Raw genomic sequence first — 23,995 nt, forward strand, 5'->3', positions numbered from 1 at the left:
ACAGATGAAGACCACATCACTATAAGAAAAGGCCTTGAAAGTCATACTAAAAATTTGAGTTTTAATGTTAATGGCCCTCAAAGCTTCATCTCTACACCAACAACTTCAGCCTTACCGCAGAACTGATTTTATAGCTCTATATCTCTATATCTATCTATATATATATTGTCAAGCCTCATCCCAGTCCTGCTGGATCTGAAACTCTGGGCTGAGGCCCAACAACCTGTTGAAACAAGCCTTCTCAGTGTTTCTGATGCCTACTGGAGAACCAGTGCTCTAACTTACAGATTTCTGAAAGGAATGGAATGCTTGTAAAGCAGTGTTTCTGAAAGATTAAGCTGGCAACTACGGGTTAGAAAGATTGGATAAAGAAGGGATTGAAGGAGGGAATGTCTATTTTCCAACATAATGTCTCAATCAGCAAAATACATATCAATTATGATACCTGGGGCTGAATTCCAAAGCTGTTCATCAAGTCTCTGGGATCTTCATTGTATAATGTATTACAGTGTATCACCATGTATCACATGTATTACAATGTATTACATAGTACAATGTCTTAGATTGCCACAATATACCTTAGTGAGAGTGCTTTAAGTTTTTCTAACAATCAGTTAAATGCTTTCATTTTATTATAGTGAATGCTAATTTAATGACTTGTAGCTAGTAACTGGTAGGAGGAACCTTCATCTTTGGCCCGAAGTACAATAAAAATTCAGCAGCCTTATAAATACACATTAGATAGATGGGGAGCCATTTTAATGGAATGAACCTGGGTGTTTCAAGGGAGCTTTAAAAGAGACACTCCCTCCCAGACATAATAACTTCAAATAAATATGTGTGAACGTGTAGTACCACAGGTTATTTAGGAGAGAGGAAGAAGGTGGAGGGATGGGAGAAAAAGGAAAGACAGAATGGTTGTTCTGAGCAGTAAATGTAAGGCAGTGGAAGAGGTATAAAAAGGGAAGGACAAAAAGAAAGAAGAGAAAAGCAGCGGGAACATATAAAATAATGTGCCTTAAAAGTCCATCCAGGGGCGCCTGGGTGGCTCCGTGGGTGAAGCCGCTGCCTTCGGCTCAGGTCATGATCTCAGGGTCCTGGGATCGAATCCCGCATCGGGCTCTCTGCTCAGTGGGGAGCCTGCTTCCCTCTCTCTCTCTCTCTCTCTCTCTGCCTGCCTCTCTGTCTACTTGTGATGTCTGTCTGTCAAATAAATAAATAAAATCTTAAAAAAAAAAAAAGTCCATCCAATCTGTCAGTGGCCAGGTCTCAGTGAATCAGCAGAGCAGGGAACCCGTGGGGCTCTAAGGGTTTGGTAATGAGCCTCACTCTTGACAGCAGTGCTGTAAAGATCTTTTGCTCCTGTGCCTCAGGGCAAAAAAAAAAAACCCAAAAAAAAAAACCAAAAACAACCCAAAACTGTAATGCTGGTGGACAGCTGCCCTTTACGTGTTTTCTTAAGTTTGAAATCTTGGCACTTCTTATATACTCATCCATAGAAAACCTGCTGTGTGAGAAACACGCAGAAAATGTACTTATGGAACCCCATGTGTGAAGCGATATTGTTTACATAAGGCTTACACAATTTGAGAATAACGCAATTTGACAGAAGAGACAGGTTGATAAAGTGTCTGCGGTATCTTTTTTTTTTTTTTTTTTTTTTTGCTTTAGAGTTGAATGGGTAGAACATAACCATGGGAAAGCCAAGAGCTGGCCCCGATTTCTGGCTCGGGGACTGACATCCGGTATGATTCAGGAGAAGAGACATGGCTTCCACCCCACGCTCATTATGGAGCAGGACCCGGGGGCAGAAGGGTGTGCGGGTTGGTACAGCGCTCTGGTATTCTCATTTTTCATCAGATTAGAAGGTGATTCGGTAGACGACGTCTGAGCCTCGTGTGCCATGGCCAGTCTCCCCGCAGATCAGGCTGGAAACAGAGAGCTTTCCAGCAAGGCTGACCCTCCAATATTGTTCATGCTGGAACAGCACAGGGCAGCTGGTCAGGAGAGCCGGGGAAAGGCCTGGGAGAGTGTGATGAGTAAGACCTGGAAATTGGTCAGACCCTGGCAAAAGTATGATGTCAGGGCCTAGAGCCACAGAAGCCCAGAATCAGAACACATACGTGGGCTCCATGTCAAATTAAGGCAGTGGGATGAGAAAGGGAGGCGGTCAGGGCCCAGATGCAACCTAGGAAAGACCACACCTCCCCGGTGTGTGTCCAGAGCTCACCGCGTGCTAGGTGTGGATCTTAGCCCTTCGACGGCATTAAGTCATTAACCCTCACACACCTTGCAAGGGCTGGTACTCTTGTAATACCCATTTTACAGAGGAAGGGACTGACACACAGAAAGTTAAGATGACATCACTGGGCAGCAGCTTGAAGGCTGGGCACCCAGGCAAGCTCTCCACATGCTTGAATTTCACAGGACTGGAAAAAATGGAGGTGGTCTTATGCACGTGGATTGGAAACAAAGGACCCGACATCTAGATTAATTTTCGGCTCTAGTCAAAAGCTTCCTTCCTCTAGGCTTCCTGGGAGGGTATTAACCGATCACAGAATGGAAAAGCTTACAGCAGAGCAATCTGGCCCCTCCCTACCCCAAGAAGCAGGTGCATGAATTTATTCTACTGTTCCCAGTCTATTGCAACATTGGCGTGCTCCCGCAGACCCCAGGACTCAGAGGATCAATGGTCCCTGGCAGGACAGGAGAACGGGCTCACTAGCATTACAAGACCGCAGCTTTAACACAAACTCTGCATTTACTTACCAGAAACCAGAGGAGAATATTTGCAGTTATGTAACTCCTATGGACCAAAGAGTCTTCGGAACTGGGTAATTCTACTCCTAGACATGGACCACTAACCGTGGGGAAGAGGGGAAGATGTTGACTGCACCGTTCAGAAGAAAACCTTCGCTCTCACACACATCACTCTGAGTGACACGGGACGGGAGGAAACCTCACTTGGAGATCACACTTGTTGAGATCCTCTTGGTGAAGCTGTGTTTAGGAAGAGCACATCCGTGGACCATGTTGAAAAATAACACCACAGTACACTGCCAATCCTCACAGCACTTAACAGCGATATTACAAGAAAATACATTTCTCTTTCCAGAAAGAATATGCCCTGCGAAGATTATGCCTTGGGCGCTCATTTTTCTGTTGAACTGTTTCTTTTGAAAAAACATCAGTTGCTTTTCAAATGAATGTCTTGTTAGTTTCCCCTTCCCTCCAAGCGGGAGAAGAAATTTCAGAGCTTAGAAAGGAGACTTAAAAGAAAAAAATCCTCAAACTTTGGATCAGGCTCTGGAGCATCGTGAATGATCAGGTAAATGCTGACGAGCTGAAGTCCTGAGTTGGTTAGAGCTATTAAATCATGGAATTATAGATGTGGAATCACATAATTAGAGGTTTTTATTTTACAGATGAGGAAACTAGACCTCAGATGACTCTCAAAAGCTCATGGAGCTGGGAGGTCACCAAGATGAGCCATTCTTTCTATTGTTTTCTCTTCTTGCTCTGCTACCCACTAAATCGAAAATTTTTTGCAAATACTTCTGCTGGGCTTTTTTTCCCTCACATGTGAAATAAACACTGGTATTCTATCTTACTGTTTAAAAATGCATGGGAAACTAAAGAACTGAAGGCAAGGGCTTGAAGAGATATTTGTAGACCCATGTTCATAGCAGCATTGTTCACAACACCGCCAAGCTGAATGCAACCCAATGGTCCAGAGATGGGTAAAGGTTAAAAACCAAACAACCAAAAAACCAAAAACATGGTATGTGCATATAATAGAATACTATTCAGCCTTAAGAAGGAAGAAAATCCTAATGCATGCCATGACAGGGATGTACTTTGAGGACATTCTGTTAGGTGAAATAAGCCAGTCAGAAAAGGAAAAATGTTATATGATTCCATTTACATGAGGTTCTTAGAGTACTCAGATTCACAGAGACAGAAAGTAGCATGGTGGGACGCCGGGGGGCTCAGTGGGTTAAGCATCTGCCTTTGGCTCAGGTCACGATCCCAGGGTCCTGGGATCGAGTCCCAGCATCAGGCTCCTTGCTCAGTGGGGAGCCTGCTTCTTCCTCTGCCTGCTGCTCCCCCTGCTTGTGCATTCTCTCTTTCTCTATCTCTGACAAATAAATAAATAAAATCTTTAAAAAAAAAAAAAAGGAGCATGGTGCTTCTAGGGGCTGGGGAAGGGAGAATGGGGAGTTAATGATCAATGGGTACAGAGCCGGAGCTGGGGAAGAAAGAAAAGTTCTGGAGATGGATAGCAGTCCTGGTCGCAAATCAAGGTGTTCGTGCTAATGCCACTGAACTATACACTTAGATGTGGTGAAGATGGTAAATTTTACACGCGTGTAAAAGTTTACACGACTCAAAAGAAATTTAAATAAAAGCAAAAAAATGCCTGGGAAAAGGTAGTTCTCTTTGGGAAAAGATAGACAAGGCCCTTATGACTGTGCCATTATTTTATTCTTTAAAAAGCTATGCTCCTTCTAAGATGTCTTCACGAAAGGGATGCATTTACCCTATCAAACTCCTCTACCAATGAAATGGAGATATGGGCTCGGTCCACTTAAGTAGTTTACATGCTGGATTTATCAAATCTATTTGATAAAGGGGAAATGATTAGGAGTGTCTTTATGCCAGTGGACAAACTGCACGGAAGTTCAAGAACACAAGGCACGGGGGTCTTCTTCCCAGAACAGCATGTGAGGGTTCTTTTAAAGGCCCTGGTGCATTCTGGACAAACATGTTCAGCACCCCTTTGGAACACAGATTCCAGGAATAATCTAGTAAATCCTGAGGTGTTCCACTGGAAAATCCACAATTAGAAATTCTACAGAGAAAGCTAGAGGCACAGTTCTAATTTTCAGATCTATGCTCGCCTGACAAGAAAACAATGCATTATTATACACTGCTTTCATCTGGCAAAGTACAGCATGAAACCCACAGACTTAAGGATGTGACTCGCTTTTCTACAAAAAAATAAAGGCAGTATATAACTTACATTGAACATTTCAACCGTTATGTCAATTTATTTAAGAAACTGTATAATCTCAATCTAGACTTACTTCAGGGGGTTTTCGTAAATATTAGCGAATTATCATTTTTATTCTGAATGGGGGCATATGACAGGAGAACAAAGCACCGCTGTTATTCTGTTGAGTGGAGATTGTCTGATGATTCATAATAATTTTTAAAAAACCCACTTTCCTAAGCCACCTTATAAATTCATCTTTTCACCATATGCTAATACAGGGTTAAGCTCTACGGGTTCCCTTTTCAGGTGTTTAAAACTTATGACATATCTGAAAGGTGAATTTGGCATTAAACCAACATTTTCCTATTGTCAGCTCTGCAGAGTCAATATATCATAGTCCCAGAAGAGTAGGTTGTGTTCCTCTTTGTCTCTACCATCATTAACAAAACTGACAGCGAAGCGCTAATTCCGGAACTGTTCCTGGATTATTGATGTATAAAGCAGAAAGGACAGAGCCTGATTGTCAGATGTTGAGCCGGGTTTCCATTAATGATAATAAACACCTGCACAGTTTGACTCGGAAAGAAGGGCCCAACTGATCAGAACATTGGAGGTCAGGAAAAAAAAAATAAGAAAAACACAATTACAGTGACTTTTCAGAATCTTTTACCCTTAAAATAAAAAGGAAGAATACTCAGAAGTGTTTTTTTAAAATTTTTATTTTAGATTTTATCTGTTGGAGAGAGAGAGCATGAGCAGGGACAGAGGCAGAGGGAGAAGCAGGCTACCTGCTGAGACAGACACCAGGCTCGATCCCAGGACTCTGGGCCCATGACCTGAGCTGAAGGCAGATGCTTAACCAATGAAGCCACCTGGGCTCATTGAAAACAGAAGCATATAAAGGTCCTTTAGGGACAAACAAAAAACGAAGAGAGGTTTGATATACCAAGAATTCCATTTTGGTCTTTTCTCACCATTTACTGAAAGAAAAACAACATTCCTCAGAATTGGTACATGGCTAAAGGCCACTTGGCTGTTTTCGAGGTTCATCTTCTCTGGGTCTGTGGGTTCTTCCAAGCACACCTAGATCCCAGTTCTTTGCCCCAGTTCCAAAGTGAGACAAGCCAGTATCCCAATGGTATGGGATACTTCCAAATAGGGCTGGATGACTACTATGGGTGGACTTGGACCTAGATTTTTCTTTAGAAGGCTTTTAGGATTTCTCCATTATGATCATCCTACAACCCTCAGATTGCTAGAAGGTAACTCCCAATGCTAGTTACTCATCCGATTTCAGTGTCCCTACCTTCCTTCCTGATAGAACTCTGATTCTGTTTGGGGACAAAATCTGCCCTCCTGAAAACTTTCTCATCCCCTCTCTTCTTCCTCCCCTACTTCCTCACCCTTGGTCTCTACCTGCACCCCTCCTCCCCCAAACACACACACACACATACACACACACGCACGCACACACACGCCACGCACACACACACTCCATAGCTAGAGGTGGCCACGGCATAATTTAGGTCACTAATGTGTAAGCGGAAATTGCTGCCTAGAGCGTCTAGGCAAACTCTGTAGAAAGGCAAGTGACCTAACCGCTGGCTGCCCTTTGCCTTTTGCTTCCTGCTTGAAACAGGACACGGAGTTGGAGTGGAGTAGCCATCCCGGCATGCCCATGAGATGAGCTTACCCTGGGCGCACGCTGAGCAGAAATACGAAAAAGCCCGAATCCCGATTAGCACCCCCGGAGCACCAGCTCTGAACAGCTCCCTTCCGGACTCCTGGCTACGTGAGAACCAGAAAAACAATGAGAATCATACCCCAAATTTATTTAAGCTCTCTCTTTCCAGCTTCCTGTTACTTACAGACAAGTTTAGTTCCTATTCACGGGAATATTTCAGAGCAGAAAATTCAAAAGCAAAATACACTGGAGTCTTTAATGAATGGCATTTCCCTAGGCTAACTTGCTTAATTATGAGGATGTTTAGTTAATATACAAATTATGAAGCTTGAAATAATTGGCTCTGATCAGCGTCCTCATTATTATCATTAAAGAGATTTTTATTCAGAACTCATTTGCATGGGGAAGCTCGCTCAGCTATTTACCTGGTGAATGGTTTTCTATATTGGAAGCCTCTCTCAGGCTTGGAAATCATTGAGGAGAGTCTGCAGGCTCCCGGATGATTACAGCAAGGGGGGAGTTTTATAGCTGTATGACTTTCTCGGCGATGTCGCAGCATGTTGAAACTGTTTCCATGAAAGTTGTTGCAAACGATCTTTAACGAAGACTGGTTATTTGTGAGGTTTGATATGATTTAATATCTTTATATATTAAAGCAAATTCAAGCTTGTCACATCATTCTGTGGTTTGTAATAATGTCATTCACATCCCGATTCCCATCCGCTTCCTTGAGCGGGACAGAAAATGATGGTGTTCCAATTGATCAAGCTGGGAATTTCTTCTCACTCTGGGCAAGCCCACGGGTGTTTCACATTGTGAATATTGTCTGTTCTGTTTCTTGAAAGAGGGGGGAAAAAAAGGTCGAGGGATGCTTTATACACAAAGAACAAAACTCTCTAATGAGTACCTTCGGCAGACATACCTAGGCAGCTGACAGCAGCTCTGTTCTAGTTATTTCCAGTGGGCACGGCTGGGGGAAGGTTACTAACCCTTCAGGGACATATCATTATCCCAAGGGCGAGGGCTGAGAGCTTTTTATGTTTACCAGAAGTGGCATGAAATAAAAAGTTGAGAAATACAGCGGAAGAGCCTTCATACAATATGTCTTTCTTGGCTGACGTCCAGTCCAAAAAGTTGGCAGGGGTGGCCTGAATTTTCACTGAATTGAGAAATTTCATGGGCGGCTTTTGGGCCCAGTAGGGAGCAAGTACAGTGACTGTCTTCCTGGCCTTTGGGCATGGCACCCCTTGTCCCTCTACTACCTCCTTACCCTTTTGCTGACGAGGCCGCTTATGTCAAAGCCATTTCCATTAGTCTGTGTGAACAACCTTGACCCATCCCTCTGCTATGTCAGTGCATCTTAGGCACCATATAAATCTGTGTTTCCTTCCCATAGGAACTGGGTGGGACTAGCTTCCACTACAAATAATGGTGCGCCCTCAAAAAGCAGGGACTTCAATAACATAAAAGTTCAATTCTCTTTTAAGAAAAGCAAATCTGGGGGCGCCTGGGTGGCTCAGTGGGTTGAGGCCTCTGCCTTCGGCTCCGGTCGTGGTCCCAGAGTCCTGGGATCGAGCCCCGCGTCGGGCTCTCTGCTCGGCGGGGAGCCTGCTTCCTCCTCTCTCTCTGCCTGCCTCTCTGCCTACTTGTGATCTCTGTCTGCCAAATAAATAAATAAAATCTTTAAAAAAAAAAAAAGAAAGAAAGAAAAGCAAATCTGGAGGTGGTGAGTCAAAGGCTGATAGAGTTCCTTCTAGCTTCCTGCCCCACTTTTCCTAGGAGGGGTCTACCTTTTCATCCTCTGTACCACAGGATAAGGAAAGACAGGAGAGACGTGTACTCCCTGCCTTGCAAGGAAACTTTCTGTGAATACCATATACTATTTCGGGTTTGTATCATTGGCCAGAAGGTCCTCATGGGGTCACATCGAAGTCCAAGGGAGGCTGAAAACCAGAGTCCAGTCTCTGAGCTCTTAGATGCACTCGGATGGAGTCAGGACTGTGTCACTAAGTAAAGGGGTAAACTATTGGGAAGCTCTGGCGGGTGTTCCTGCTATTTGCAAACCACTATCATGGCGGGCACAGGCTCTGGAAATGCACTGATTTCAACAAAGGGACTGTAACCCCTGTCCTGAAATGCTTTGTCTGCTTCCAGGGGATTTATAGAAGCCAGATGGTGGCCAGTGACCGGCCATAGGGGTTGAAGTTTTCTCTACTGCTTTTGTTTATCCTGCTTCGATAGATGACAGGGCTGTCTTTATTCCCCACCCCCACCCCCGCCCCCAGGCCCCTTTCCATTTAGTGAAATTGCTTTGCAGATAAGATACACCTCTCTGTCCTGTCATGGTGGATACTTGATTGTTCCTGAAGACTATCAGGGTTTTCTTCAAGCGTAGACCCCTTTGTAGGGCACATGCTGGGAGCTCGATCATGACACGTATTAAAAAGCTGTGGCTTCTATCTGAAGAAGCAGAAGAAAGGACATGCCAATGAAAAGTAGTTAAAAGTTTCTAGAATCTTCTGATTGGATAACGAATGCCACCTTAGGGATTATCTGTGGCAATTATTGGGCAGAGGAGACGCTTTCATTTCAGGGAGAGCGATATTATCCTGGTGCTGCTCCCCCAAAGTGTCAGAATTCAAGTGCTTCTCCATCTGTGACCCCACAGGGGCCCATCAGGGAGAAGCTATAATTGGCTCAGCCATCGGACTATTTCATTCCAGATTTCCCGAGTTCTCCTAAGAGCAGATTTTGGAATTTGAAATATTTATCAGATATAGTTCTATTCCTAGACGGGAGAGGATTTCAAGAATAGGTTAAGGTAGGAAGGAGTGCTCATTCTGAGAATACTGGGGATACATATACCCATCAAGAAAAATGAAGAAAAAATTCTTTTCTGATTCATTCAACTATTGAGAGAATCCTAATAGTGTGACTTAACTTGTTCCAGACATTTTAGTTCAGGGGGACATTAGGAGAGGCTGCTATCTTAAAGGATTAGGAGTCTTTTTATTTTATTGTTAAGTCCACGAGAATGAAGGCACCACATTGTCACAAGAGTAGAGATATGTTTTAACAACTGCTCAACAATTCCCATATGGCTCTCTTTAATTCATCTCAATTCGGTTCACTGCAATAAATCAATGGAATTCAATTTAATTAAACACTTATCAGTTCTATGGATGGGGTACAAAAAGAGACCATTTTTTCTAGGAAGCACACATATATACATGTAAGAGAAACACCTAAGACAGGCTGTGTCTTAATGCTAAGAGGTTTGTAACAGGACATCATTTACTTGGATCATAGTATTAACTTCCAATTGGATTTATCCCCAAAAGGAAAGGAGGTCCTAAAAGACCATCAGGAAATGTCATCTGATGGAAGATATGGATTCATCACACTCCTTTGTAAAGGTGGAAAATCCAAGTAGATAATTATTTAGAAAGAAAAAAGTCAATACTCCATCAAAATTTTCTGCCTGCAGAATTTTATATATGAATTAATGTCCATGGTGGTTGTCAATGGGTTGGGGGATTTTAGTGCTTTTATTTTCTCTTTTACACTTTTCTGTATTGTTGGAGTTATTTATAATGAATGAAGTTGTATTATTTATCTATTATAAAACTGTAAATGCAGCAGATGACGTTTTTCATCATTGTTAAAGGAACCTGAGTATTAAATTAATGATGTCTTGGAAGTAGGTCACAACTACCACTTAATATTTTGCTTTGTTCATTTTTGTCCCCATTATTCTAACCAGGTCTCTAAAATAATTGAGAAAACAAGTCCTATTAAAATAAATATAATGCAGGGTACCTGGGTGGCTCAGTTGGTTGAGCCTCTGACTATTGATTTCAGCTCAGGTCATGAGCTGGGGATCATGGAGTCAAGCCCTGTGTCGGGCTCCCCACTTGGTGCAGAGTCTGCATGGGACTCTCTCTTCCTCTGCCTCTGTCCCTCTGTTGCTGCTGCTGCTGCTGCTCTCTCTCTCAAATAAATAAATAAAAATCTATGAAGTAAGTATAAACAAATAAAATTTAGCTTCCACTATTAGATGGGAAAGAGGTGTATTTAGGGACTGTGGCTTCTGGGTAGAATGACCATGAGTCACACCATGGTCTAATTGGTTAGTTATGGCTCCATAGCTCAGGGGTTAGAGCACTGGTCTTGTAATTGGCTAGTCATGACCACTGAACTTCTACAGCCTGGGTCTGATTCAGTGTTTGGGTTTCTCACAAAGTGCTGGACACTTGGTGAATTTTTTTTTTTTAAGATTTTATTTATTTATTTGACAGAGAGAGAGAGAGTTCACAAGTAGGTAGAGAGGCAGGCAGAGAGAGAGGGGGATGCAGGCTCCCTGTTGAGCAGAGAGCCCAATGTGGGGCTCGATCCCAGGACCCTGAGATCATGACCTAAGCTGAAAGCAGAGGCTTAGCCCACTGAGCCACCCAGGCACCCCCACTTGGTGAATTTTTGACAAACTTGACAAGTTTTGAGGTCTTATTCATGTTCATGGTAACTTGCAGCAGAAGGCATGATTTAAGAAAACCTCTTTACCCTAAGGGTCAAACAGCAGGGAGGAAGGGTTATCAAAGCCCTACGGCAGAAAGATCCATCTAAGGCTTTGGATTGTTGATCATGCAGATTAAGAAAGTAAAGCAGCTCCAGTGCTCACTCACAGCCCAGTCATGGCTTTGCCACTCACTAAGTGATTCTCTCAGCTCAAATTATCTATAAAACAGGGCTTATGATATTTGTATCTACCTCCAGGAGATGTTGCGGGAATTAACTGAGATAATGTAGACGAAGAATTTTACAGAATGCCTACCACAAAGTAGGTGGTCAATGAATGTCAGCTAATAACAGTGGTGATGGTATTTGTACAAGAGTATGAGAGGACTTTTTTTTTTAAAAGATTTTATTTATTTATTTGACACAGAGAGAGAGAGAGAGATCACAAGCAGGCAGAGAGGCAGGCAGAGAGAGAAGGTGAAGCAGGCTCCCCGCTGAGCAGAGAGCCCGATGCGGGGCTCGATCCCAGGACCCTGAGATCACGACCTGAGCTGAATGAAGGCAGAGGCTTTACCCACTGAGCCACCCAGGTGCCCCAAGTATGAGAGGACTTTTAAGGTCTCATTTGGTTTTAATCCCTCCTGCTGAGTCTACTGTAAATATCTGCATGTAGTAGACCCCAAATGTATATGGTGAGTTGAGTGAAATGGAAGGGAGGTGTTAATTAGATTGGCATTCTCTTGACGAGTGTTAGCTGGAACTTGGCTCTTGGGGGCTGAATGTCAAGGAAAGGCACTCACTGAGAACAGAGGTAATTTAGGGCTGAATGCTAGTTACAATATGGCCTGTACCTGTCTTCCACCAGGTGAGATGTGTGCTTCATGAAGCTGGTTACATTTGTTTCCGAACCTGTTTTAGCAGGTTGTAATTGCTCCTGTAATTATAAAATCTAATTAAAATTTACGTGAGCCAATGAAATATGAAGTTGGAAAGAAACTTGTTATTTCAATGGAAACTAAGTTGTATCTGTTGAAAATATTCAGTAAAGATAAGGTGGTTGAGCAGGTATGGTGGGGACAACTGTGAATACTGTGGGGAGGAGATCCTAGAAACCTAGAAGCGATTTGCATTTAGATTGCTTCATAAATGTGTCCAAGTTTCTCCTACACACAAAAATGCAAAGCGTTCTGGGTGTGATTTAATAAGTAACCCAGTGTTGAGGTCCCTGGTCTCAGTTCTATATACTGAAAAAAAAGAAAAAGAAAAAGAAAAAGAAAGGGCAAATAATGGGTGGCTCAGTCAGGTAAGTGTTCGACTCTGAATTTTGGCTCAGGTCGTGATCTCAGGGTGGTTCGACGGAGTCCAGGTCAGGCTCTGCTCTGAGCACGGAGCCCACTTGCAATTCTCCCTCTCTCCTTCTCCGTTGCCCTTCCCCACATGCTTTCTCTCTTAAAAAAAAGAAAGAAGAAAAAAAGGCAAATGAGTATTAAAAATGTTTGACCCGGAGGTACCTGGGTGGCTCAGTTGGTGAAGCATCTGACTTTGGCTCAGGGTATGATCTGAGGTCTTGTGGGGTCTTGGGACTGAGCCCCTCCTTGGGCTCCCTGCTCAGCAGGGAGCCTGCTTGTCCCTCCGCCTCTGCTCCTCCCCACATTCGTGATCACACTCTCTCTCTCAAATAAATAAATAAAATCTTTTTTAAAAAGTTAGACATAAGTGTGCTCTGTGTGTGTGTGTGTGATTCCATTTTAACCAATATACTCCATAATACTGGTTCAATGATAGTACTTCCGAAGAATAATGTGTTAAGGAAAAGCATTCTAATTCATTACTGACATGGCTTTGTTCATTTTTATCATAAACAACGACAATATTTTTTTCCCTATAGTTTTATTTACTCATCTATTTCCTATTCCTTCATTCATCTGTTTGTTGTTCAACAAAGACACAAACAGGGCAGAGCACTATGGTATGAGTTATGAACAGGTTGATATGTACAAACAAATGACCTGGAACTTTCTTTTTTTTTTTAACAATACTAATTAAAAAAATTGTATTTACTTAGAAGCATTCAGAATGTCAACAAAACAGCTGCAACTTTTTTTTTTTTTTTTTTTTGCAATTACAGAGTGGTATTCAGTTAACAGAACAATTATTTTGTAGAAGCTGCATCAGAGACAACTGAAGATGAAAAACTACCATCCCCTTATATAACTCATTTGTGCTGTGCACCAACAAGAACCTGCTTTAAGTTTCCATGCCAATTTACAACCCCCATACTGCACCAGGCAAGGTTAGTGGCTCTTGAAAATACCACCAGGACAGGGCTATCTAAAGACACATTCGGTAGTGTGTTAACTATACAAAAAAAGACACTGTACAGTTTAAAAACAACTCTTACACAGCCTTACATTTCAATTTTTTTCTTTAAAAGGGGTGAGTTGTGTACAGGGGGGTTCAATGCTTTATAGACAAGGGGAAAAAATGGCGCTAGAACCAACTTATTCATCATCATCATCTTCTTCTTCATCTTCATCTTCTTCATCTTCCTCCTCCTCCTCCTCTTCCTTCTTTTTTTGCTCTTTTCAGCCTTGACGACTCCCTTTTTGGCCGCATCAGGCTTTCCTTCAGCTCGGTATGCAGCAATGTCCTTTTCATATTTTTCCTTCAGCTTAGCAGCCTTCTTTTCACTGCTTGTCATCTGCAGCAGTGTTACTCCACATTTCTCCCAGTTTCTTTGCAACATCACCGATGGATAGGCCTGGATGTTCTTTGATTTTTGGGCGATCCTCAGAACAAAACAAGAAAAGGCCGAAGGAGGCCTCTGGGGTGCATTGGGATCCTTGAACTTCTTTTTTGGTTTCCCCTTTAGGGAGAATATAAGTTTTCATTTCTCTTTCATAACGGGCCTTGTCAGCCTTTGCCATGTCTTCAAATTTTCCTTTCTCTTTAGCAGACATGGTCTTCCACCTTCCTGAGCCCTTCTTAGAAAACTCTGAGAAGCTGACTGAAGCATCTGGGTGCTGCTTCTTGTGCTCCTCTCGGCAAGTTTGCACAAAGAATGCACATGATGACATGTTGCCTCTCGGCTTCTTAGGATCTCCTTTGCCCGTGGTTAATTATTTTCCTCAGCGAGGCACAGAGTCGCCCAGTCCCCGTCTGGCTCTCACTTGCCCCGGCGCTGTCGCTATGGAGCTCAATGTACTGCAGTGGCTGTCGACCTGGAACTTTCTGATTTAGGTGGGTTTATAGTCTTCTACAGCAGTATTTATTTATTTGTCTGTTTGTTTATTTATTTATAGAGTACACAAGCCCGTGCAAGCTGGAGCAGGGAGGGGCAGAGGGGGAAAATCTCAAAGCAGACTCCACACTGAGCACGGCTTAATGTCACGATCCTGAGATCATGACCTGAGCTGAAACCGGGAGTTGGAGGCTGAACCAGCTGAGCCACCCCGGTGCCCCTAGAGCACCATTTCCCCACCCTGTCCCTTCAGTGGAGTTGCCTTAGAAGTTTTGAAAAACACTCGGACCTGCCTGGGCTCCTTCCCCATAGATTCTGATTCTGTATGTTTAGGGCTGGGTCTGCGCATCAGGCTTTCCAAAAGCTCTCCGGCAGTGTTAATTTTCAAGAGGATGGAGAACCACTGGCTAGAAAGAAAGGTGAGACGGGTGTAAAGGGAATGTGAGAAATAGAAACTTCCAGTTAGTACATGTACTGGTGGGGTCGTTCTTTTGTGGTGGACCTCACAAGGGGACACCGAGGAACCCACTGCCAGGACCACATCATCTGTGCCACCCTCAGAGAGATGGAGGGTGGACATTTGCCCAGGTCCTCTAAAGAAACATGAATGAATTTGGATACAAGCCCAAATTACAACTGGGTCATCTGGGCTAGGGACTTTAAATATTCTCATGACCAAAAGATGTGTGTCTGTGATAAACAATGGCATTTGAAGCTTCACACCTGCTTGAGAGTAGACAATACTGAAGGCAATGGGAGGGTAGACTTTGCTGATTTGTGTTAAAACAACTTTACTTCTCTCCTAACCGCCTTTCTCTGAGTTGTTGTTGTTGTTGTTGTTGTTTTTAATTTGAGACAGAGAGAGAGAGTGAGCACAAGCAGGGAGGAAGGTCAGAGAGAGAGAAAGAGGGAGGGAGAAGCAGACTCTCTGGTGAACAGGGGGCCTGATGAGGGATTCAATCCCAGGACCCCGAGATCATCACTGGAGCCAAAGGCAGACGCTTAGCTGGCTGAGCCACCCAGGAGCCCCTGCAACTGATATGGGAGATATTTTCCATTGGATCTTATAAAAATATGCAGGACAATAATTATGAGATGTACTGAGAATATGCTTCAGAGAAGCATGACTGTTTGCGTGCCGTGCACAGCAGTGGAGGTCAACCTCTCCCTTCTTACCCGCTTCCTCTCCATCTTCCTCTGTAGACCCGGCTGTTTAGCACGCTGGGAACTCTTGCTCTGATGATTTGTTCATTCTTCTGTCCAACCACTTGTTTCACTTTCCTGAGTTGGAGACATCGGTGGTTCCAGAATACAACCTAAAGGCACACTATTTGTCAACAGCTCAGCCCACCGAGCTCTCTGCTGTGTCAGGATTTCCTACATGCTGTTCCCTCTCCTGGACTTTTCCTCATGGGGCTAGCGAGTGAGCACCCCATTTTTCATGAATTTGCACACTGGTGGGGAAAAATACAATAAATAAACCACAGACCTCCAGGCAGGATGGAGGGGCTGGAAATTGACTTCAATCACCATGATTTAATCAATCGTTACTATGGAGTGAAGCCTCCAGAGAAACTCCAAAATGACAGGGTTTGGGGAGCTTCTGGGTTGGTGGACACATGGAGGTTCAGGGAGAATGGTGTACTCGGAGAACATGGAAGCTCCTTGCCCTTTGTTCATACTTAGCCCTGCTTCTCTTGCTTCTGGCTATTCCTGATATCCTTTAATTCCTATATCCTTTAATAATAAGCCCATAACCCAGTGTCCAACAGATTTCTCTGAGTTCTGTGAACTGGCCTACCAAATTAATTGAACCCAAGGAGGGGATCGTTGGAACTTCTGATCTATACCTGCACTTGTCATTGGCATCTCAGAGCACTGAGCCCTTCACTTCTGGGGTCAGCTGAGATCTCCATGTAGACAGCGTCGAGATGGGAGTGAATGACAGGACACCCAGCCGGTGTCTGAGAACTGTCTGGTGTGGGGGAAAACCCACGCATCAGAATTGGTGACCAGAATCATTGGCTGTTAATACAGAGACTATGAAAGCTTTCATTTGTGTGTGTGTGTGTGTGTTTTAACCTGAGGAGAACAAAATAAAATGTTGCTCACAGTGCCACTTCCCATCATTGCCTCAAAAATGTCCCAAGTTTCTCTTATAAATTTTTTATGTGGGCAAGCTATAAAATTTGAGAAATGAAACCGAGAACCCCTGCAACCGCTTGTTGATTGGTCTCACATGGTGTGTATTGCTGGGTCTCTGTGTGTTGCTAACCTCCATCAGTTATGTTTTCCTGAGGGCGGTTCAAGTCATAGTGCTGGTGATGTCACTCCCGCCACCTCTGCTGAGATCGGTGTGGTTCCAGTAAGTGATGCGTATGGTAGCAATTTGCATCATGCTGAGCTATCTGAAACTTCTCCAATGTGCACTTTTTACAGCAACTCAGATCCAAAGTACTGCACCCTCCATAATTATTTTAAACCTCTCTCGCTGAAGTCCGATTAACCGGCGGAAAGGGCGCACTTGCTAATTGAAAATTCCTGAGTGGTGTCGGCACCCCTTCTTTATTTGGAGAGGGGTTTGGTATGTTGGCTAACAAAGAAGAGAAAAATAAAAATAAAGACCGTCGCTGTTCACATCCCACTATATTCCCAAAGGTCCTCCTTCCTGTCACCCTGAATATTTATCAGAATTATAAGTCAGTTTGGGGCTCAGGCCTCTCTCTGTCATTCTTGGTCCTGAAAAATTTCCAATGGCTTTTCCAAAATGGCGCCTTACTGAATTTCAGGAGTATGAGTTTGCATGGTTTTCCCTTTGGAGACATGTCCCAGCGTCCGCATTTATAGACGGAAAGGCTTAACAAAGTGCTTATTAACAAACTTCTGAGGAATGGTATAAACTATGTGGCTTGACCAAATATGGATGAAGCCGTGTCTATAACGGTCCATGTGAAATCAGACACACTGCTTCCTCCACTGTGTGGCCACGCTCAGTAGGAGCGTGAGAAACAGTCCATGGTAATCACGTTGGTGAAGGTGACAAAGACTTCAGGGGCGCTGGTCAGGATTCAAATCATTAACTGGAGTTGGATGAAATTTCAGAATGTTGACGACAAAAATTACTGAAATGGAATAAATGGAAGGCTCCCTGGTAATATTTGCCAGAAACAGAATATGCTGCCTTCTAGTTAATGATTTGAGTCCTGCCCAGCACCCCCGAGGTCATCGGCATTATCTTCATCATTGTGATGATCACTGAATTTCTCTCAGACTCACGCAGAGATCGGCGGGGTAGTAGGTGCTTTGGCGCCTTCTATGGCTTGATAGCCTGGCTTATTCGGAGCTTGTTAACGGTGTCATCTGGTTTTTAATTGGTCAGCTGTCAAAAACGTGGAGTACGCCGAATCACCTCCCTGAGCAAAATTGGTGCTTCTGAGCTTGAGACCCGAGTTTACAGTGGGAATAAGACAGAGGTGCGTCCTCCTGGGAAGCAGTGGGGCTGGGACCAGTCAAAAGCCTCCCTCAATCCACTTAGAGTTCTTCTTGTCATCAGGGTGACTCGCTTGTCACTGTCCATATGGCGCCCGAGGCAAAGGGTTAGTGCCGCTGATGGTGACATAGCCTAGAGCAGCGGCTGAACCAATTACATGGGAGTCACATTATATTTGCAGTTTGTTTGGATGCATGGATGGAAAAGGCTGCAGGTCAACATCAGGTTTCTTGGTCAGACTTCGCAAATACAGAAATAGAAAATATGAGCACAGCAGTTCTTTAAATATCAGCTACTGGAATCTTCTGTGTATGCACCCTTGAATATGTCCTTCTGTTTCTCAGGTCCTTTCTCTGTGGAACTACTTCGTGGGATTATACTCCGCACGAGCCTTACTTTCCTCTAGATGTACCGGGCTTCCTCAAGCACCATCGGGGCCAGAACAGAGAAGGAAGGAAGGATAAAGGGAATCCAGCAAAGCGATTTAAGGATGATGTTTAAAAAATGAACTCAAATCATGGGTAAAGGTAAAAGTGGGAAGAAAAAAAAAAAAGGAAAGTGTACTGAAAGCAGCAATACGAAGAAAATTTGAAGAACAGAATGATAGCAACAAAGCCCACAGAAGGCCTTAAAATACGTAGAAAGGAAAAGGGAGAGATAGTATGTCAAAAGGCACAGCAGTCTCCCAGATGCCCTAGCCTTTCCCTTTCCAGCTAGAGTCCCAAGAGAACCGAAAACATGTCTATGCAAACGTTCACAGCCGCATGATTCATAATAGCACAAACCTGGAATAACCCAAATAATTATCAGCCAACGAATGGGTAAACAAATTGTGGTATATCCATACAATGGAATATTACTCAATGGTAAGATCCGGGAAGTACTCACATACACAACAACACGGATGAGTCTTGAAAACCGTTACACTCCACGAGAGAAGTTAGCCATACGTTGTGTTTGTTGTATCTGGTATATAATGTATTCATATGAAATGTCCAGAATAGCCAAATCCATCGAGACGGAATATAGGTTGGTCATTTAGAGCTGGGATGGAGCGGTAGTAGGGATTGACTGTTTATGAGTATGGGATTTCTTTTTGGGGTGATGAAAAAGTTCTGAAAGTAGACAGTGGTGATGATTATAGAACCCTGAAAATAATAAAAAAAAACACTGAAATTTATCCTTGAAAATACCGATCTTTATGGTTGGTGAATTATATCTCAATAAAGCTGCTACTTAATAAAACCCCAGTGTATTCTTTCTCCTCAATTTTCCCAGGTCTGCTATAGGGATGGGCCCTGGCAGAGTGTCTAAGCAGAGACCAGGGGGAAGGAAAAGTGGGGGGAAAGGCAGGTGGGGGCTTAGGAGGATGCAACAGAAGAAAGTTCAGTCATGCCTGTTAAACTGCAAGGAACAGAGACTGCGCTTCCCAAGTTCCACTGAGAAAGGGACACACAGGAAGACCTCAAAAGAGCAGAGTCTTAGGCACAAAGCCAGCTCTCGCAAGCAGCGCTGCCATCATAATGTCTCAATATGTTTCTACTTCTGTGTTTACGATCCATTTTTTTCCCTCTGATATCGGCCTTTCTTGGCCTTCTCCTCACTCTAGCCTGTACGTGACTTTGACATACAGTGGTTCTTCCGGATGTGAATCTACCCCATGGCATCCTTCGTCCAGTCTCTGCCCTCTGCTTCTGGGGGTATATGATTCAGTCTTGTTTCCAGATTCTTACGTCTGATGAGAAGAAACCCCATCAGTTCACCTCAGGTTTGCAAGCCAAAACCTGGAACATGGGATCACATTATCTAGCCAGTCTATATAGATACTCCTTGGATATATCATGGACTTATCTCAAAAAAAAAAAAAAATCAGCATTAGTTGGGAATAGAACAGTGGACTTATCTAATTCATAAAGGGTTGGAGGGAAAAGAGAGGGGAGGGGGGGCACTCTGCCAAAGGACACTGTGCAAGGACAGTGGAAATCATTCCCAGCACTACAGGGAGAGAAGAGGTCCACGGGAGGCTGGAATGGAAACCTGTCAGTGTCCCGCCCAAGTGATAACCATTCTTAAGAAATGTAAAAGTTTTGCTCCATCCACCACTCAGAGGAACACAGTTATTAACCATGTTCGTGTATTAGCTTGGACCTAACCTCTGTATTTTTGCCAGAAGAAAACCCTAAAGAAGAGGCGTTCCATTTCTTCCCTCATTTTCTGAAGTTTCAAAATCTTCCTATAAACGTTCCAATACTTGAAAGACAACAACTAAAAAGATTTTGGGATGGAATCCAAGTCACTAATATCCAATGTCTGCTAATTTTTTTTTTCTATTCTGTGTCTTATCTCATGTATAATAGCTGGGATAACTCAATTCTTGCATAGAAAAACGACATACTTTGTAATTCCATGTCTAGGTATATGTATACCCCAAAGAACTGAAAGTAGAGGCTCGAACAGATACTCCTGCACCAATGTTCACAGCAACATTATTCACAAGAGCCAAAAGGAGGAAACAACCCAAATGTCCACCAACAGATGAATGGCTAAACAAGATGGGGTATCTACAGATGAAAGAAGAAATGAAATTCTGATTTATGCGTTAATATGGACAAACTGTGATAATGTTGTGCTAAGTGAAAGGAATACAGATAAGAAAGGACAGTGATCCCACTTATACAAAGACTTGGAAAGACAAATTCACAGACAGAATGCAGAATAGAGACCACCAGGGGTTGGGGGTCCACCACAGATGGAGGGCTTATACACAATGGAAATTTATTTCTTACCGTTCTCGAGGCTAGAAATCCAAGACCAAGGTGTGAGCATGGTCAAGGGAGGGCATGCTTCTCTTCTAGGGCAGAGATTTCTCCCTGTATCCTCACACGGTGAAAGGGTTAGGATGCTCTCTGGGAACACTTTCATAAGGGCACCAATCCTATTCTTGAGGTCTTCACCCTCATGATCTCAGTATCTCCCAAAGGCCCCACCTCCTAATACCATCATACTGGGGATTAAGATTTCAACATACAAATTTTGAAGGAACACAACATTCAGATCTTAGCACCAGGGTGGTGGGAGCAGGGCATGGGGGATCATTTCATGGAGAGACGGTTTCTGTTTAGGATGGTGGCCAAGTGCTGGAGGTGGACAGTGGTGATGGTCGCAAGAGATCATGAATACGCTAAAACCACTGAATTGTGTGTGTGAAAATAGTAATTTTACGTTACGCCTATTTTACCACACACACACAAAAAAAAAAAAAAAGAAGAGGAAGAACAACAAAAACTATATACTTTGCAAGAGTGCTTTTTGATGAAAACAATTTCGTTTTTCGCGAAATCATTGGAAAGTTATAATTCTCACTAGATCCTCTTACAGAGAGAGATGCTGGGGTAGAAGTCAGGGACAAGGTGCCCCATCCCCACCAGTACTGGCTCTGTTGCCTAGCGAACGTGGTGGGGGGAGCTACACAGAGCCCTTCTTTTATACATACACAATAACCCCCTTCAGTCTGGTCCAAAGAACAGGCCCCGCATGGAATCTTGGTCATTACATTACTGTTAAAACATCAAAACTGCTGTACATAGTAACATCGTTCTTTTAGGGGGGAAAAAAATTACTTGTTCCATTTCTTCCTCGGTTTTCGTTTTTACATACCACCATGTTGGGGAGGCTCAGATGAAGTTGTTCAAGATAAACATTTTAAGTTACGAAAACAAGGAGTCCCGCGAATCAGGCAGAAGGTGTGGGTTTCCTGTCTGCTCCCCCATCCCTGACTCCGTGCCATTCCTTTCCTTTGAAAGATGTGGTTTTCTTGTAATAAAAATGAAATGTAACTCTCTTAGATATGGTTTCTGGCTCTCATAAGTAAAGAGGCTCTTTATGGACAAGAAATAGTAGTCGCTGGCACGCTCGCACGTTGGGAAGCTAGAGAACGTTTTCTGCACAAAGGTTAGCAAATGACCCCCATCAGGGCTGACCCATCTGAGATTTCACACCTGAGCGGCGGCACATGGAACTCCTCCGAGCCCCAGCCCACCAGCCAGGAGCTCATGCTTCCAGGAGCGGTAGAGCCTCAATAACTTTAAACTGGCTGTTCCTTTTTCAGGATGGTAATTTTTATGATCTTCTGGAGCTGTGTTGTTTGTGCTCTTACGGAAGCCTCTACCCTGCAGTGAGCTTTTTGGAACTTTGCACCATGTTCCCTTCCTCTCTCCTTCTTTCTCTGGCATTCACTCCTCGTGCTCCCCTGTCCCCTCCACCCCGTCCAGAGCCAGATGACCCTTTCCAGCCGTGACAGTTTTAGAGTCACCGTACACCTCTCGCAAAGGAGGGCTGTCATAGTTTTTGGATGAGAAAATCTACTGCCGGCTCCCACCGATGGAGGCCTTGATCGTGCTTAATTGGCAGCCGGAAGGACCTGGTCTCCTGGCGGATTTAGAGGGAGGGCGAGCCCTGTGGGTTTCATTTGGGCAGAGATAAAACAGGTTTTTATTCAGTACTCATGGAGAGAGCGTAATTAACCTTTTAGAAGTTTAAGGATGATCAAATTGTTATTCATTTTGCAAATGAGAAGAGAGAGCTTCCCTTCCTGCGGATTTCAAGGTCACTGGATGATCTCTTTGAGGGAAAAGAGAGCAATACACACACACACACACACACACACACACACACACACACACACAAGCATGCACGCTCCCCACCCCCAAACCCCCAGGCCGAGAAGGGTCACCATGAAAACACTCAGGAATGAAAAGGAACAAATGTTCTTTTCGTTCAAGCTCCACAGTAGAAGTCGGAGCCGATGTTTGCTGCGCATTCACACGGGCCTCTCGGATTAGAACGGCGCTACCCTTGTCAAAGAAAACAGAATCTGTGACTCCGGCTGGTAACTCCTCTGCTCTGGTGCGGCCTGATGATGTATTTTTAGAGGATGGGGGAAGGGCTCTTTGAGGTCCAGGCGTGTTTTAAAGATGGTGTGCAGAACATCGCTACCACCTGAGAACTCTGTGGTGTGAATAATGAACTCGAGGGCTTCAGGAATTTTTTTTAAAGAAAGGACTGAGCCAAGTCTATGCATGGAAGGAAATGTTTTCACCGGGCATCACGCTTTAAAGATGACGATGCTAGTTAATGTGAATGACCTTACTTTGCAGCTGTGTGCTTTGCCACGTCACAAATAACACTCTATTCACTTTGCTGAGGGAAAGAACACTCTGCAGCTAGGACCTTTCTTTAAAAAACAACAACAACAAAACAAACCCTCAAAACTGTGTGATAATTTCAAACATACAGAAAAATTGCAATGAGGATCAAAGAACAAATACCCATACCAAGTCTACCCTTTAAGCAGATACACTAGTATTTAATACTTTTGCCTGGTTTGCTTTAATATTCTCTCCCCCCATATATTATACAGATAGTTTCCTTTCTCTTTATACACACACACACACACACACATACACACACACACACACACACACAGGCAGTTATGTATCTACTATATCTGTTCTTTATATATTTACTCTGTTGCATAATGAGCACATGGGTTAAAGTCACCCATGATACATATATATGCGTATAATTATTATATGATTGATTTTCCTGAACCACTTGAGAGTAAGATGTAGACAGAGTGTCTCCTTACCCCTAAATATTTCATTGTGTATTTCCTAAGAGGGATATTTACTCAGATAACAATGGCACAATGATCAAAATGAGGAAGTTGAACATTGATACAATACCATTATCTAATCTACACATCTTTATTCAAGTTTTCCTAATGGCCCCAGTGATGCCTTTATGGTAATTCCCCACCCCTTCCCCCCGCCCTTCAGAATCCAGTATTGAGATCTTGCGTGTCACCTAGCTGTTATGACTCTTACTCTCCTGTAATCTGGAATGTGTCCTTAACCTTTCTTTGTCCTTTGTGATATTGTTTTGAAGAGCACAGCTCATTTATTTTGTTGAATATCTCTCAGTTTGGGTTTATCTGATGTTTCATTATAATTAGAATTTGGATATTCATTCAACCCTTTGGATTCATCCTAGATTCATGAATAATTTTTT

At 43.4% G+C, this 23,995-nt stretch overlaps 1 pseudogene; it reads right to left on the reverse strand.

The window, feature by feature from the left end:
• Positions 1-13,681: 13,681 nt before the first annotated feature.
• LOC101679899 lies at positions 13,682-14,406 on the reverse strand (annotated as a pseudogene).
• Between the last annotated feature and the right edge of the window lie 9,589 nt (positions 14,407-23,995).

The sequence above is a fragment of the Mustela putorius genome, unplaced genomic scaffold, assembly GCF_011764305.1.
Source record: "Mustela putorius furo isolate JIRA1106 unplaced genomic scaffold, ASM1176430v1.1 tig00001059_pilon_pilon_pilon, whole genome shotgun sequence".
Classification (NCBI taxonomy): Eukaryota; Metazoa; Chordata; class Mammalia; order Carnivora; family Mustelidae; genus Mustela; species Mustela putorius.